We start from the raw sequence: 17,917 nt of genomic DNA on the forward strand, positions 1-17,917 counted from the left end.
TTTTTGTGACTTGCAGCACAAGTGCCTTTCACAAGGGAGTTTGATAGTTGGTATTGCCAGAGGCACAAATTAGTGGAGTTGTTTCTACCATTTTCTAGCAATAGATATAATATGGTTATTTAGTGTTAGATTGCCCAATAGAGTGAAACCTCAACCTTTTCTTATTTCTTTAGAATGGAGAGAAATGACCTTATTGACAATGTACTTGGTTTCAGATAGTAGTAGATAGTCATGGCTTGAATATTCTAGAATTAGTATTAGAGTATAAAAGAGCACACAGTGTTAAAACTATGTAACAAAAACTTTTTATATGGCGATTTGTATGCATAGTTGAAACAATTTGTAGGAAAAAATTTAAAAAGTCTTTGAAGTGAAAAACACACTTTAAAAATATATTTCCGGCTTATAGATTCAATTACTGATTAGTTGGCTTAATGTAACATTTACTTTAAGCTATTACTATCTAAAGCCCCAGTCACTAAATGTAGAATTGGAAACTGCTGTTTTTGTTTTATGAGCATTTAAAAATAGCCTTAGGGGATCTTTATCTTGAGTTTTACTATTAAAGCCAACTACACAAAGTCTTCCTTCATAGCCTGATCTCTTTGTCCTCATTTGTAGAACAACAGATCTTAGTATTTTAAAGTTACATATGCTGCTCCCCTACCCCAAGTCAAAACATAGGAATGTTGGGTGAATAGACATAAAAGGCTGGGGTTCCTTGAGATGTGTAATTAGATGATGAAAAACAAGGAGGAGGAAAATGTGAGAACTAAAGAGAAAAAAGAAAATGAGATTAGGGAAGAAAACATGGAAATATGGAAGTGAATAGATTTACTTGGGGTTCATTGTCAGTTCCTCCAAAAAGTGTAAATAGACTATCCTTTTGGTTTATAGATCTGGGTCGATTTGTAGTTTTAGTCGACTTAATTCTGCATCTGTTTCCCATTTGCCTTTTCTTTTTTGCTTCTTTATTTTATTTTTAAGAATCTAACTTAGTGGTTCTTTCTGCCCTGCTGTTGCTGCAGTCTCCCCACTGTGTGAATTTGCACTTCAGTGTGGCACCATTTCCTGTCAGAAACTGAAGGCAGGTTCTAAGGTGGTGACTCAAAAAAGAACGGACCCAAAAAGCTTCCGAGCATATTACTACATTGTGGGACATGCCCATAAACGATAAAGTTGGTGCACAAATGGATCCCTGGACCTCTTTCTATACTTTTTGGCCTTGCATGAGTCTAAGACTCTATAGTGGTTGGAAGAGTTAAAAGATTCCAAAACACAAATTATAGGAGATTAGAATCGATGTTCAGATTTACCTGACTAGAAATCAAGGTGAATGATATTGTAGTATTGCCAAGTTTTTTAAACCATGACTTCCCTCTAGTGCAAAGCTCTTTTTTTTTTTTTATCTCGCCCTAAGTTCTTATGTCAGGGATAATTTTTTTTTTGGAATGAATTTAGAATCCATATGCACTTAAATATTAATAAAAATTATGAAATTAATAATTGGTATGAATTATGATTATTAAAGTTTTGAGTCAAAGTACACAAAATTCAGCTGTTTTAACTGGAACATTTTTAACAAATCTAAATTCTTTAGGGAAGTAATGTTTCCATTTTTCTAAATAATGTTTTAGGCCTTAATAGGGGGTTTTAGAGGAATGACTGACAATAATCAAGTCTTAGAAAATTAGATGACTGTTTTATCTAGATGGTTTCATAATTTAGTGATATATGCAATCACTTAGTTACCTGATCAGTGTAATTCATTTCATTTGGCTTTATTGAAGGATGATATAACCTACGTTATTTTGTATTTATAACAGTGACTGTTTATAAAAGAGGCAAAGCATAAATATCATTCTGCATTCCTTGGGTATCATTCTTGCTCAGTGAATGTTAATAAATGATTGTTATGAACTGGATGGGTCCATGGCATTGAAGTGCCAGACCTTTCCATCTGCTTATTCATTGATTTTTTTAAAACTCTGAAAAAATCCCAATGTCCAACATGTTAGTTCACTAGTGTTAATAACCAATCAGTAGCACAGGTAAGGACCTTCATAAGAACCTTGAAGGTACAGCAGTAGATGGCATCTAATGTATTGTGACATTTCATCTGAATAGATGGGTAACAGAGGTTTTTCTTTTCAGAATCTAGAAGTTGTTGGGAAGAAGTGGTACTTGCATAAAGGCACTTCCTTTTGCCACCTCTAGTACTTTTAATTTTTCCAGAAGTGTGGTATAATCTCACACCTGTTATTAAACTGCTTTAAACTACTTTCCAAATATCACAGCCAATTCGAAGGATTTATTTTCTTGCCTGTACTTTAAAACATTGCTGTCAAACAAAGTAAGCAAAAGCAAGTTCTAGAAAGATTCATCCTCCTTGTGTTTTCAGGTTGATTTGCGTTTGTTCATGACTTTTAAGTTATTTTAAATTCTCAAAGGAGTTTGCTTGTTTTTAAACTCTATAAAAATTGTTTCCTGAAAGGGTCTATCAGAGATCAAAGTGTCAACTTAATAATAGATTTTTTCCTGTCTGTGCTGTGTTATAAAGGGAGATTTCTTTTGCCTTATTTATGTTAGAACTAACTGTAGTTAGGAGAGCAGTGTTTACTAAAGTTTGGAAAGTGTTAGGGAGGAGGTGGGTGTTATTTTTCTATATAGAGTCAAATATTTCAAGTCTATAGAAGCTTAAATAATTTAATTGGTAAAAGTGTATCAGATCACTTGAAGTTTCTCATTATTTACTATATTTTAAAGAGTTTTTTCCCCTCCATCTACCAAAGTGTATTCCTACTCACAAAAGCAAAATTGCTTAAATGAATCTGCCCATTTTCCTTAAAATAGTGTTTCAATGAACAATAGTACTTTGTTACTCTTTCCACTTATTTTCTAGAGTACTTAGGCCCAAAGATGAGATATTTGAATTTTTAGGGTTGTTGCTGTAGCTCTGGCTGCAGAAATACGGATCTGAAAGTTTTAAACTACAGGCAACCTGAAATTTCCAAGGCTGGGCGTTGACACAGGAACTCTGGTGCATGTGTGGTAATAAACTGTTAGGGCTTGGGTTTCTTTCCTATTAATCCCTTAGGGACACTTCTAAGGCTGTCTTTATTTCAGGTTCCCTTCCTTTTCCTTGATTTCTCCAAAACTTGACTAATAGACTACCTGTTCCCAATCAGTGCCTGATACTTAGGACTATGGTTGCTGTTTTTTACCCTTCTTTCCTGCCACTAGCCAGGAGAGAATATTGTCTCTGAGTTTCTCTTCTGTAATTTTTTTTTTTGGGGGGGCCTGTTTTCTTTTATTAGGTACTGCCTACAAATTCCAGAGATTTTTTGCCATTTTGTTTAAGAAAATACAAGGATCCCCATGATAGGAGTTTAATATTTTGTTGAGTACTGTGTGAGTCTCTATCCAGAAAATATACTATAGCAATGCAAATACATTTATATCCCATAGAAGTATGCTTTAGGTACATTTCCCCCATATAGAGTCCCATAAATCTGTTCTTGAAGCAAGTGTTTATGCATTGTAAAGTTCCTTTGGGTTTATACTACTAGAAATAATGAAAAAGTGGAATATAAGAGAGGCGAATTTATAATAGTTCAAGAAATTCCCAAACAAAACTGGGGATATATAGGTAAAGAGCATTGGTTTTCAAGCTAGCTTCAGTACCTCAAGGAAAAGCTTTCCATGCCTGAGCCTCGTCCGCAAAGATTGTAATATAATGGGTTTAGTGTGGAACCTGGGCAGTGTATGTCTAGACTTTCCCTAGTGAATCTGAGAACTATGCAGGAAATTATTAGTGTTGAGCAATTAGTGAGAAAGGTCTAGAATGGTGGTTCTCAATTCTGGCTGCACATTGGAGTTGCCTGGGCAGCTTTTAAACCCTCCTGATGCCATATGATTGGCCAGGAATGCAGAACTTCTCAGAGGGATTTCTAAAAGCTTCTGTGGAATTCTTTCTTTTTTTTAGGAGGTACCTGGGATATGTGCAGGTGCCGAACCACTGAACTCTACCCGCTCCATGTGGTGAATTCTTACATGCTGCCAATGTTGAGAAATAACTGATCTGAAAGTTCTTATGTTCTCACGACCAGTAGGGATATGTACAATTTTAGACTTTTTGAGAAAGTTTTTTTGAGGTGGAGCACATGGATTTAGATTAATATCAGTTTCAGCAAGACAAGGAAATCCGTTATCTCATTTCTCCTACTTCACAATGTAAGGCTTCTCTGGACATCTTGGGAGAAGGGAGCCAAAGGGTTATATGCAAATTGAGTGTGTAGGTGATTGGAATGGTCACTGGTGGTTGCATCTGGGTTGGTGTGCAGGTAGGTGGGCTTTTTTAAATTTACCCATCTCTCTCATAATCTCTTTAGCACTGTCTTTTATACTCTTGGAAAAACCTGTCTGGCCCCACATTTAGGGGATAAGAATGAGAGTACCGGGTTGCCAAAAAAAAAAAAAAACCAAAAAAAAAAAACCAAAACCAAAACCAACCTAAAACAAAAACAGTGAGAAGGAATAGACTAGGAAAAATGCCATGAGTGGAGAGGCAAAAAAAGTGCACCTGTAACTTTTTAAGTATGTGTATGAGGATGTCCACTGAGTTGGTAGGGAGGGGGCTTAATGTGTGTGTATGTAGAGAGATTCTAGTTATAGAATACTTTTGTGGCTTAGAAATGTATGCATATAATTAATTATAGTCTGCTTTGTTTTCTGAAATTCTCTTTGCCGTGAATGTTACCATTGTATTGTGACGTTTTCCTCCCTGTCTTACAATACACCTGTGTAGTATAGACTAGACTTGACATTTGGGTAATGCCCATTTGTTGAGGGCAAATGTATCGTGGGCTTTTTTTTTTTTGAGATTGATTTATTTATTTCTCCCTACCCCCCTTCATTGTTTTGCGCTCAAATGTTTTCTGTGTCTGCTTGCTGTTCATTCTTTTGTGTCTGCTTGTCTTCTCTTTAGGCGGCACTGGGAACCGATCTTGGGACCTTCCGGAGTGGAAGAGAGGTGGTCATTCTCTTGTACCACCTCAGCTCCCTGGTCTGCTGTTTCTCTTATTGCCTCCTATCTGTGTCTCTTTTTTTGTTGTGTCATCTTAGTGCACAAACTCTTCTTGTGGGCCAGTACTCCTGCGTGGGCCAGCTTGCCTTCACCAGGATGCCCTAGGAATCGAACCCTGGACCTCCCATATGGTAGATGGGAGCCCCATCACTTGAACCACATCTGCTTCCCACAAATACTTTATCGTTAATACCTCTTTTTTCCTGGTGCTTCATGTCTAGTAGGCCATTGCTGTCGTTCTTTACCTAGTAACAGCATATTTAACTTACCTAAGAAGATATGTAAGACATCAGATTTTAAGCAGCTCTGTTTCTTACAGAAGGCTCTGAATGAGTGCCACTGTATTGACTTTCATTTTGTTCTGGTTTTCTTGTTGAGTTCACATGTTTTGCTAGCCTCCTAATGAATATAATTATGTTTATTTTTGTTTGTTTCAAACTCCACTGCTGATTTAGCCACAGTAGAACTAAATGAATTCTGTGGTCCAACTAGTGATATCATTTAAGAGACCTCATCCCTGGTGAAATTCTTTGATGTTGGTTTCTGAGAACTTCACTTAATGGCTCATTTTTGAAAACACTAATAGTTTTTTCAGATAACTAATAGTTATCTGAAATTGTTCTGTGTCTACTAAGCACTTGCGTATTTAATTTTCCTAACAGTTCTTTGAGGTATGTGATTTCATTTCCATTTTATTGGTAAGGGACTGTCACTTAGCATTTTAATTTGTATCTAACCAGTGGTATGCCAGTAAACAGCTTTTTTGGGGGGAAAAAAAAGCCCTTGAAATTTCCCTTGAAATCGGTACTTTGACCAGGATGGGTTTCAGGCTACTAAAGTGTAGTCAAGGAGTTGTGAAGAGATGCCACAGTCAGCTCTCACATGCCTCTGTTAGCCAGCTCCAACATGTCTCTGGGTCTTAGGCCAAAGCCATGTTCTTTCTATTATGTTATGCTGCTTCTCTTTCTGCCTCTTTTTCTGTCCTCCTTCCTTTTTCCTTTCCTTCCTTTCTTCCCTTCTCTCTCCTTCCCTCCCTTTCTCCCTTGGGGGGGGTGGCGGTCATTGCTTACATCACTATCTCAAGAACATCATGTCCTATGTGTAGCCTCTTCTGCAATGGGTTTCTGACAGCCAGGGAATTGTAATCAACTGTCAGCTTCTGGGACCCTTATTGACTTAAACTACAGTATGTAAAAGAGGATGTATTACATTAATTCATATATTATTTATTCTTGATAAAGAAAAGTATGGGTGTCCTACCAAGTCAGATGGCCTGGTCATTCCAGATGTGAGAAGCAATGTTGTGAAATTATTAGAAAAGAATCATGAAACCAACTGTTCTTATTTAAATTCAAAATGCTGTTTACTTTCCATGCCTCCTTTTCCTCTCCATAACCTTTACCTGAAACCACTTTTTCTCCAGCTGTGTTATAGCTGACTTGGAAGAGGTCTGGGTCTTGTTGGTAATAAAAAATGAAGAGACTTGCCTGTCAAATGGCAGGTATTAAAATCTCCTTGCCATTGCATACTTTTGAAAACTCTAAACATTTGTCTATTCTCCTTCCTTTTCTCTATTTCTATGTGACTGTAAATCTCAGAAAACGTGTTTTGGAGAATTTTCACTTTTCCTGGTTTTGGCTATAGCGCTGACTCCCTTAAAAAATTGGCACACGTTCTAAATCCTTAGGTCGCGTCACATTCCCTACCCATGCTAAGACCTCATGTGTGATGTAGTCAGCATCACTACAGGGGTATTGCCGTCTTCGTGAGATTTGCCCTGTAGTGATTTGGGTACTTGTCTTCTCTCTTCAGCGGAGCTGTGATAGGCTTTGTGGGTGGAGAATGCTTGACTTCATTGCTGGCAGGGACTGCCTGCTTTTTACCGTGTTATTTCAATGAGATTGATGTTGCTTTAGTCCCTCATACTATGTAATTTTTACAAAACCAAACTTTAGGAAACACAGTTTTTGAAGTTGCTTTCTTTTACATGTATCCGAATGAAAGAATAGTCTAGTGATTATAAATATGAGATTTGAATTTTCTTTTCTTAACCACAAAGGCACTATGTAAGAATGGTTTCCTTTGACAGATGGCTAGACTTTTCTTCTTTGGTTTCCCCTTCAAGACATGGAAACCGTCCATTGGATTTCCCACACAACAGAGGGTTTTATCCCTACGTATTTTGGAAGCTTTGAGATTTGGGACTTAGGTATCGATATGCAGGCCACTACATGGAATCATGTGAGCGGATGGCACAGGAACCTGGGCTGAGTTTATGTTATTGTGACAGAAGTAGCTGAGTAAAGACACCAGCAGGTTTTTTTTTTTTTTAAAGATTTATTTATTTTATTTAATTTCCCCCCCTCCCCTGGTTGTCTGTTCTTGGTGTCTATTTGCTGCGTCTTGTTTCTTTGTCCGCTTCTGTTGTCGTCAGCGGCACGGGAAGTGTGGGCGGCGCCATTCCTGGGCAGGCTGCTCTTTCTTTTCACGCTGGGCGGCTCTCCTCACGGGCGCACTCCTTGCGCGTGGGGCTCCCCCACGCGGGGGACACCCTTGCGCGGCACGGCACTCCTTGCGCGCATCAGCGCTGCGCATGGCCAGCTCCACGTGGGTCAAGGAGGCCCGGGGTTTGAACCGTGGACCTCCCATATGGTAGACGGACGCCCTAACCACTGGGCCAAAGTCCGTTTCCCACCAGCAGGTTTTGATGTGGTTTACAGTCAGGGCAATTTATTTTACTTTTACGGAGGAAATAAAGGAGTAAATTTTTATCTTCTTAAAATGTTAATATTGCAAGATTTTTCCACAAGAAAAAGAAATTTCCTGGGAAAGCTGAGATTTAATTTCTTAGTCTAATTACAAGAGAAGATGCAAAGTTATATGGATTTGTTTCTTTTGTATAAACATTTGATGTTAGGTCATTGATTGCAAGGGACTTGGCAAGGTAAAAACCTATTATTATGGGTAAGCTTCTTGACAAAGAAATCTGATCTTTCAACCTGAACATCATCACTGGGAATTGCTTCCACTCTTTGATAGTTCTATTAATTGCACTGATTTATGATAAATATACTTATACAAAGGGAGATATAATAAAATAGAATTAAATTCAATTACCTTGTGATCAAAAAACCTTTTCAGTTTGAGGTGTTTTTATGACTGTATGGAATTAGAAGTATGTTTTTGTATGGAAAATTTGAGACTGAATTCTCTTTGGAAAAACTATTTTTCAAAGTTTAGCTTCAGTAGAAAAGGCCACTCTTAATTTCTGTATTGTGTATCTGTATTTGACATGTACTAAATTAATGTTTAATTTACATTAATTAAATTGCTGAATCATCTTTGGAAAGACCAGGATGGATTCCTAAATATTTGAATGTCATGGAATTAAACATAATTTTTAAAGAAGCAGAAATGAAATGCCTGGGAAAAACTAAATATATGAATGTTCTATACTGTGACCATTTCCAGAGGAGAATTTGCCTTGTTGGGCTTGTATGCATGAATTTATTTATTTTTTTACTTTTGGATTTTTAAAATTTTTAACCTTTCAGCCGTAGTGAGCACCCCTTTATGGCATTTATGCATCTTAAATCATTTTTGCAGAAGGTTATTAACCAGGTATTATACGTAAGAGAGCAAAATAATGGGGTGGAGGACAGAGAAAGAGAGATCTGAGCAATTTCTAGTGACCCAAGGATTTGAAAATGGGGAATTCATTGTGGAGAGTCATTAGTTATTTAAAATTGGTAAAATACCATTGAGGCGTTCCTTATTTAGGATGTTGGCTTTATGTTTTATTTTAGACAAAAAAAGAAAGGAAGAAACAATAATTATATGACTTTCAAAAAGGTTTTCTCATGGCCTTGGTCTCTCAGTTCTTGCCTACTGAGAGTGCTCAGGAAGGGCTCCTGGAGCTGGCAGGCACACCAAATGTTCCCATGCCCTGGTGTCCTCTCTTCTTTGTTGTAGTCGGCAGTGACCCTTGGTGACAGGCTCTGGAACTGTCTGCTCTGATGCTTTCCTACAGCCTCTTTTCTTCTCCCCTGGGGAGTGAGGTAGGGGTGGCATCACACCGATATGCAGGTCCTCTGCTTTTACTGTGACTTCTGCTGTTGGCCCAGTTACTTCCAGCTGAGACCATTTATTTGGGGGAGATATGTAGGTATAAATATAAATGTGCAAGTATAAATATAAATACATGTATGTGTGTATATCTTTTTTATATCTTCTCGCATTTGCCAGCTTTTCTCAAGAAAATCTCTTTCCTTTTTCTTCCATTTGGAATAGAAAACTAATGACCCTGTTGGGCTCTTCTATAACTTTTTATGGCAATGTTAAACCTGTGTAAATGTCTGTATGTACCAAGGAGATTAAAATAGGACTTCCCCCTGGAGAAAAGAGTTAAAAATACCATCAAAATGAGATGTTAAATGGAAACAAGTGAGAGACTAGTCGGATTCAGAGGATTTCAGATTTCATAGAGTTGTGTATATCACTTTTTAAATTTTTCGAGTTTGAGGGAATTTCTTTGCTTACAGTTTATCTTTTCAATGAAGTATATAAAAGACACATTACAATATACTACCCAGGCTAAGACATAAGATATTACCAGCAGGCCTTCCACAAAAGTTGATTGCCACCTCAGCTCCATCACCATGGCTTGCTGTCTGCCTCTGTCACCACATGAGAACAATATTGTATTGTTTTGAGACTGACTTTTTTACTCTGTATTATGTTTTTGAGATTCATCCATGTTTTCTTTTTCCCATTGCTGTATAATATTCCATTGTATGACTTTATAGACTTCTCTACCAATTTTATTGTTGCTGGCATTTCGGTGGTTTCCAGTTTTACAAGGAGTATTCTTGTATGTGCCTGTTGGTGCACATATGTACATACTTCTGCATGACATATCCTTAGAAGTGGATTTCTGAGTCTTCAGGAATATATTTTCTGTTTAGTAGATACTGTTACTTTCCCTGATTGTATCAATTTAGACATTCATAGGCAGTTTATGAGAGTTCTGTATGCTCCGTATTCTCTTTATTCTTTTTGTTTCACCATTCTAGTTTATGTATTTGTGTCTCTCTTGGTGGTTTAATTTGAAATTTCCTAACGACTAAGGGTAATATATACTTTTCATGTTAACAGTCATTTGGCCATTTTATAGGAAACAGTTGTACATGTTTACTTTTTGGACATTTAAGAAAATTGGCTTGTCTCTTTGATTTTGTTCATTTCTAATGTTGAACCAAATCCCAAATCTGGTTGACATTTGCTGTGGAGAGAGAGAAACATGGGAAATTACTCAGCTAGAAATATTTGCTTATTCACTTACCAAATGCTTATTGAATGTATCCTGTCCTATGCCTTTACAGTGGTAAAAAGATAAGTGCTTGCCTTAAGGGGTTTGCAGTCCAGTGACATCCAGGATACTTTGTGTTAAATTATTCAAAAGTTACAAGAAGACAGTTCAATGAAACCATAAGCAGGTGCCCATAACACAGGCCCTGAATTTAAGAACAGGTTTCCCACAAAAGAAAGAGAAAGAGCCAAAACCTGAATGAATTAGCCAAGATTAGGATGAGGAATAGTGTGTCAGATAGAGGTAACAGCATACCAAAAGTCATGTTTGAGAGACCTCAGTGCTGTGGGGAGAAAGAGGGTGTGTGAGTGCACATGTGTGGGGGTGTTGTTTAAAAAGACTTGATGTGGTCATTAATTAACTTAGCTATTATTTGCTGAATATTCCCCATATGCCAGATCCTGTGCAAGTCCTGAGGCTGTGAGGGCAAATAAAAGAAATAATAATGATAATGGTAACTAACATTGATTGAGTTTCCTTTGCACTGGACACTGGGCTAAGCACTCTAATTCATTCAGTTCCCACAACCATTCTATGGGTAGGCACTTTCCTATTCTTTGATACTTGAGAAACTGAGTCATAGGCTACGAAACTTCATTAGGCCCTAGATATGCCTCTGTGCTCACTGAATTTATAATATCATGGGGACTTAAGAAATTGAGTAAAGAATTATACATATATTCGTTTATTGAAGGTTATTGCAACATTAAGTTAGATAAGAATGTGTGTATGATAATAGTAAGCATTACAAGTCTTGGAATAGGTTATAAGAAGAATCCATATTTTCTAACATTGTTTTAAAATTTTATACTATATATGATTAAACTATATTGATACTACTAATATTTATACATGTGTACATAAAAATACTTCTATCCATTTATGATAAGGAAAAGGCACAGCTCTGGAGTCAGAATCCTTGTGTTTGATTCCTGGTTCTACCATTTATTATTTAAGCAACCATGGCAAACTCAACCTCTTTTTACGTCACTTTCATCATCTTAAAAATGTTTATAATAAATGTGTATGGTTATTGAAAGGATTAAATAGGTTAATATATGAATAATGTGTAGAATAGTGCCAGGCACATATTTGTATTAGTTATTATTATTCTTAGAGAATGTGGATTTAGATAAATCTTTAAGCCACAGATGATATTGGATCTTGGCTCTGCATCGATTCCTTTCCCAGATATTTCCTGTATTTAGAAACCACGTGCATGCCTATGTCAAATATGCTAGTAATCACACTTTGCAGGAAAATGTAATTTAAAAGTAGTGCAAAAGTGAGGCAAATTTTAATTTTTCATTTGGCCCTTGTTTAGTTTACCAAAGTCCTTATCTTTGGTCCCCAAAATAAGGATACTTACAAATATATATGTACTCAGAAAAATTGTACTTTCATGTGGAAATAGGAAATTGGAAAAATATTGTCTTAAATCTCTGAAAAAAAAAATCCCTTTAAAAATTTGGCGGTCCTTTGAGAAAAACACGTTCCAGTATGACTTAGTTCTTTTTTCTTGAAAGTTTCAATGTGTTGAACACTTAACAAAAACAAAAAATCCTTTGCAGACTGACATCTTGTAAAGTACATTATTTTTGGGCTGACCTGAAGGCACTGAAAATAGAAAGTTGTAATTGAAATGTCAGCAAATATAACTGACAATTCCAGTCGATGCTACTGGAATATTAAATATACCTGTTAAATACAGTTTTTCTTTTTCAGCATATAAATTTTAATATGCATTCCATATCTCTCTAGCCATATTTCCTATATCAATAGTCCCCTGTGGCAACTTTATCTTTGAATACAAACTCTTCTTGTTCAATATTTGAGTTGTGATAATGGGTTTTATTCTATAAATAACAGCCATAGTATCCTCAACTACAGCCAGCAGAACTTTACCATTTGCAAGAACTACAGTACTTTATATTCCAAATTGCAATTTTAATGTTTTATTCATTACTAGTAAACAAAAGCAGAACACATGAAGAAAACTTTATTAGTGTGTAATGGGCAAACCTATCCCTCTGTGCATTGGGCTGGCATACCCGTGCTTTGCTGAAAATATGCTGGGACAGTACAAGTTTTGTTTGAATCAGCACTCTAAATGACAAGATCCCTCAAATATGGGAAAATCCTTAAAAAAAAAAACCCACCTCTTTTTTCAGAACCATTCTAAGGGAATTTTGCCCTCCTCAAGAAGTTGCCCAATAATAGCCCAGCTTCTCAAACTTTTCTTCAGAAAAGCTAGTAATTCCAGGTGTGTGGTTGAAAGTACCCTGCTTCAGGTAGTGAATTTATTTTAATGCTCCCATTTTACTTTAAACCTGTAATCACAATATACTGAGTTTATTTTAATATAAGTTCTCAAAAGAAATCTGAGTAAAATTGATAATTCTGTAAGACGCGTCATGCTTTATCATGCAAATTTAAATTCATCCCAGAACATCACTGCAAAGACCCAGATATATCTTGGGTCTCTGTACTGTGTGATTTCCTTGTCCTAGGTGTTTTGAGTCTGACGGTCAGAAGAGTATAACATGTTATCACGAACTAGCTGATTTGTGGGTGGTTTTTAATTTTTTGTTTAGTGTTTGTCAGCATAGCAGTTTAGAATAATTCAGCCAATATTTTAAAAATTTAGAGTTTTTGGAAACAAATACAGATTTCACATTTCACTTGACTGCAATGATAGGACGTCCACTGTCAGGCATTTAGTAGCAAGCTCAGCCTTCTCCACTGAGGGCATTTGCTGTGCCTGTTGCTTTCAGTCTTATTTTGGCTGTCTACACTCTTCTGCTTCAACTTCTTGTTTCCTATTAGCATTTGAGCGTCCAAACTGATGTGCTATAGGCTGGTTACAGGTATATTGATGTACTGATTTCCTCAGACTATTGGGGATGATGTAAAAAAAAGATTGGGAAGCACTGAACTAGTCCTTTTGGTAAACTCATGAAAACCAAGATGCCCCAAGCTTGTGGGTTCATGGATTCCTTTCAGTTGAGGGCCTCACTTATGTTTATACCAAGCTATGAATTTATCCTTTAAGGGGATCAAAGTAAATCATTAGGAAAGTATGCTTTACCTGCATTTGCTTTCCCTCAGTTTCCTAGCTGTAACATACTCTGGGCCTGCATCAGGGAGAGTTGTCAACTGAACTCTTAAAGGCCTTCTATAGACATAGAAGAATGAGTCCATGTATTCTTTACCGAGTAGGTCCTCTCTCTGATGTCATAGGTGTGAATTTGTCAAAGAACCAGCATCTGAGTACAGCCTATGCTATATTGTGTGGTGGGCATGGTCCAGAATGGTTGTGTGCTTACTCATGACGTGCATCTGATTGGAACAAGTAGAGCAGGGATATTTGGTGGACATTATATGATGGAAAACATTGTATTTACATGTAACCCATGAAAAAATGAGTGTTGATGAGACTCATATGGGATTGTTTCTTAGGTACTGCTACTTGTTTATACAAGAGCGGAAAGTTCCCTAAATGTACAGTGAATTCTTTTACCACTTTTGAACATGACAATTATAAACTCTGTTAATCAAATTTATTTACCCAGTAGAATGCTGGATGAGAAAACATACAAGGAGCTGTTCAGATACTCACAGAATGGATGAAAATGTTGTCAGGTTTGACATTTAGAAATTTAAGAAAATTATTTGACCCAAGTTGTTTCCAAATGGTACTGTATCATAATATACTTTGCTATGTTGAGTTTAATGAGTCCAATTCTATCCTATCAGCAATAAAACAGATATGTGATGCAGTATAGGTAACATTTCATCTATTTAAATACAGTTATGCTTCAGACATAACAATAGACTTGGGAATAGATGTTCGGTTATACTTCTGGTCCTTTGGGAATCTTTTAGTTTTAATGGGCTATGTGGATTATGGAAAGTCCTTGACACTTCCGTTTGGGCATGGCTCTGTGATTGACGGTTCTTTGGAGACACACAAAATTTTGAAATCATTTGCAGACTTTCAAAGAATTGAAGTTTTTGATAATCTGGTGAGATAAAGATCAGGCATCAGCAAGCATCAAATACACTCTGTGCAATTATAGTTCCCCAAGGGGCTGAAAACTGCGCCCAATTAACAGTATATGTTATATACATTTACATCCAGATACATTGAATTCTAGGTTAAACTAGAAAACCTATCTTTGGGGAGTTTAGTGGACAAAGAAAACATGTCATTAAAGTTCTACATAAAGTACAATTTAGAGGCTAGGAACATTCCCACTGTGTTTTATTGTGGACTCTTAACCAGTACAGTCCAATAGAAATATAATGTGAGCCGCTTACATGATTTTAGTTTCTGATAGCCACATTAAAGAGTAAATCAAAACGGGGAATTAATTTTTTCCATAAAATTTTACTGTAAAAATACAGAGCTTTAATAGAAAATGAAAAGTATATTTTTATAGTATAAAAAAAGCAGTATTTGAACATAAATTTTCTTGAAATACAAAAATTCAAATATAAATGCTACTCATAAATTACATACTAATATTTACCTAAAACTGGGTCTAGTTTACTGGAGCTGATTTCAAAATACACATATAAGGATTTATACAACTGATATTTAGAAAGTCTCCTAAATCCACCTGTCAGTTAAAACGTTAAGCAAAACCTTCTCTGCCTTGACAGTGTGGAGCTGGAGCAGATCAGCTGGCAGTGGCTGGCTGTTGGCGCCTTCCTGGAACCCTCCACTGTACTCTGGGCCAGTCAGAGAGGGGCTGCTGTATGGGCCTCTCTGCCTCTAGGTATTTAATGTGTAGACACAGTAGATGCGCTGCCTTATCAAGGAAAGAGTACAAGTGATGCGAAATCTCCAAAAAGTGAAGACACTAAAGTCCCACAGTGGTGTGTTTACTTGGGAGCAGTGGTGCTAATCCAGAAGGGTCCTTACCAGGCTGATTTTTAAAGCAGTTCCTCTTTGGTTTAGGATTCTGCTTCATCATCACATTCATCATCATTGTTGTCCTTCTCATCTTCTTCCCTCTTCTCTTTAAGCATTTTCAAGTATTTACTAGCTGAAGTCGTCTTTGCTAATATTACGTAGCCTTGGCTGTGAGCACCAGCACCTCCTGGTTAATGCTGGACATCTTGAGGGAGCTCTTCTTGATGGCATGGATGAGGGATGGGGGCAGCAAGACCAGCCCCTGCTCCTTACACTTCTCTTTGCCAGTGGCCACATCTGCCATCTTCCTGCCTCTTCCTGGCAGGCGGCAGCCATGGCGTACCCAAGGGCGATTATGTCACCTTGGCTCCACGCCAAGGTGGCTGGCAAACACTGTCAGTCTGGGGACGTGAAATTCATTTTCATATTATATTTTATTTAATCCAGTATGTCCAAAATATTACTGTTTCAACATCTAATCAATATGAAAATGATAAATGAAATTTTTAAAAGTATACTTTCATATAAGGTTTTCAAGATCTGGTGTGTATTTCAGATCTGCCGAACTCCATATTTTGGACCAGCCACGTTTCAAATGCTTGGTGGCCGCATATGACTGGTGGCTGTTCCAATAAGTACTAGCAGCTCGTTGCCTTTGGCCTCATCGGTACTGTAAGTGGAGATTTTATACTGTTCCACCTCATACTTTCATAGCAAATTTAATTTTACTCTGAAATATGTGCTTTTTGAAACCTAGATTGTGCTTTACTTTTCACTAGACTAGAGATTTATCTGGAAAGCAGGAGGAGGCTAAGCATGTGCCAATTCACTAATGAATGATTAAATTTTATAGTGAAAGAGATCAAGGTGTGGATTTCGTAATAATTAAAGGAATGACTAGTGACTTTAAAGAGGCATTAAAATGGGGAGTGCAGAAGTTATTCAAAATAAAAATTTGTCTAATATTAAAATGCTTATAATATTAAGTAAATTTTAAAAAACAGAGCCAAAAAATATCCATAAACAGGAATTTTGGATGGTGGATATTTGGGTATTAGTTTATTTAGATCATTTTGGTATGAAAAGTTATAACCCGTCTTCCATTTCCTCTTTCTTTGTAAAAGGAGAATATGGCATAGTAATGTGTGTTTTCTGAAAGCCTGCTTGTCTTTAATAACTGTGTTTTTCTTCTCAAATTAGTATAAATAATAGGACATACAGAGGTTTTTTCCTAATCTCTTTGGGCCCCAGTAGCTTCAATGGTCAGTATTATTGTCTAGTTCTGTGTTATAAAAACTGAAATGATATTTATCAATGTGAAAACTAATACTTTGATAATAACTACTATTTTTATTGAGTGCCTTCTACAAGTTGGATTTCTTAGATTCTCAAAAATAACAAATATCTTATGGCATGGTAGATATTATTTTAACCATTTTTGTGGATGTGGAAAAGCTAAATTTCGAAGAGATTCTTGGTAATGCCTACATACTTGGAAGTAGAAAAGCTGGGTTTTGAATTCAGGGCCATAGAATGCCAGCGCTCATCTAGCACCAGGAGGTGAATAAAGTGATTTAAGGAAACATAAGTGCCTTTGATGCACTCTGCAGTTATTGTTTATGGTCTTATAAAAAAACAAGAGAGGTGCTTTCGAGTAACTTTATGACTTATTATGTGTGTGTGTGTTGGTGGTGGAGGAATTGTTCTTGCATAAAATCCTGCCTTAGGAACAAAATGCACTGGCAAACAAGAACTTCCTAACACTATGTTTTATTTAGATCTGTTTCAGTCTACAGAAAACATAGAGGACATGCTGCCCAAATGGTAGCAAGATTCAGTCTGTCTGTGGCTCCTGGTCAAAAGAAGAAGAGAGCACCAGACTCTTCAAGCCACTTGGATCCACAAAAGGAATGCTGCAGTGACTTCTTTCCATTTCAGTGCTTTGTAGCATTCCTGAGAGCTGACCATTTCTGGAACTAACTGTCCATTTGTCATATTTACCTATAGCATCCTATACCAGGAAAATTCAGTAATTCACAATTATATTGTTTCTGGAGTTCTTCGAAAGTTGTCACGTCACTTCCTCACCTCCAGTTGTTCCCTTCTCTAATCCATTCTGCCTGTTGCCCGAGAACAATCACTGTGGTATGAGGAAAAGGCTATGGACTCTGGGATCAGACAAAAGTGTGTTCAGATTCTGGTTATGGAGTATGATTGCAGTGGAACTGTGTATTTCTTCTCTTGTAAAAGGAGGTTAATATCTTTTCTTCATGAGGTTACTGTGAGGATTACTGAAGGTAAGGTGTCTAACATCCTTAGCACACTGCCTGGCACTTACCTTTGATTTATGGATTCGGTTTTTACTGCTGAGATACTATTGTAAATGGGATACTTGTTTAAATTATAGATGACAAAATGACAGATACATTTCTGAGCATTCCAAGTAGCTGAGGGAAAACCACAGGGAAAGAAATTATTTGCAGTCACAGGTATACTCTGTTAAAATGCAATACTTTCTTGAACTGTGCTTGGAAGAGAAATCCTC

General features: G+C 36.8%; 1 protein-coding gene across 6 annotated transcripts in view; it reads left to right on the top strand.

The window, feature by feature from the left end:
* Positions 1-17,917, top strand: part of KLF12 (KLF transcription factor 12) — a 487,534-nt gene that overhangs the window by 120,151 nt on the left and 349,466 nt on the right. For 2 of the 6 annotated variants that reach the window (XM_058276582.1, XM_058276584.1), the window contains exon 3: positions 4,988-5,032. The exons of 3 other annotated variants lie outside the window; for them this stretch is intronic. The gene's annotated coding sequence lies outside the window, so the exon portion shown is untranslated. Of the gene's footprint in view, positions 1-4,987; positions 5,033-15,910; positions 16,045-17,917 lie in introns of those variants that run through there. One more of the 6 variants, XM_012520065.3, reaches the window with a different exon arrangement.

Source organism: Dasypus novemcinctus, chromosome 15, assembly GCF_030445035.2.
Source record: "Dasypus novemcinctus isolate mDasNov1 chromosome 15, mDasNov1.1.hap2, whole genome shotgun sequence".
Classification (NCBI taxonomy): Eukaryota; Metazoa; Chordata; class Mammalia; order Cingulata; family Dasypodidae; genus Dasypus; species Dasypus novemcinctus.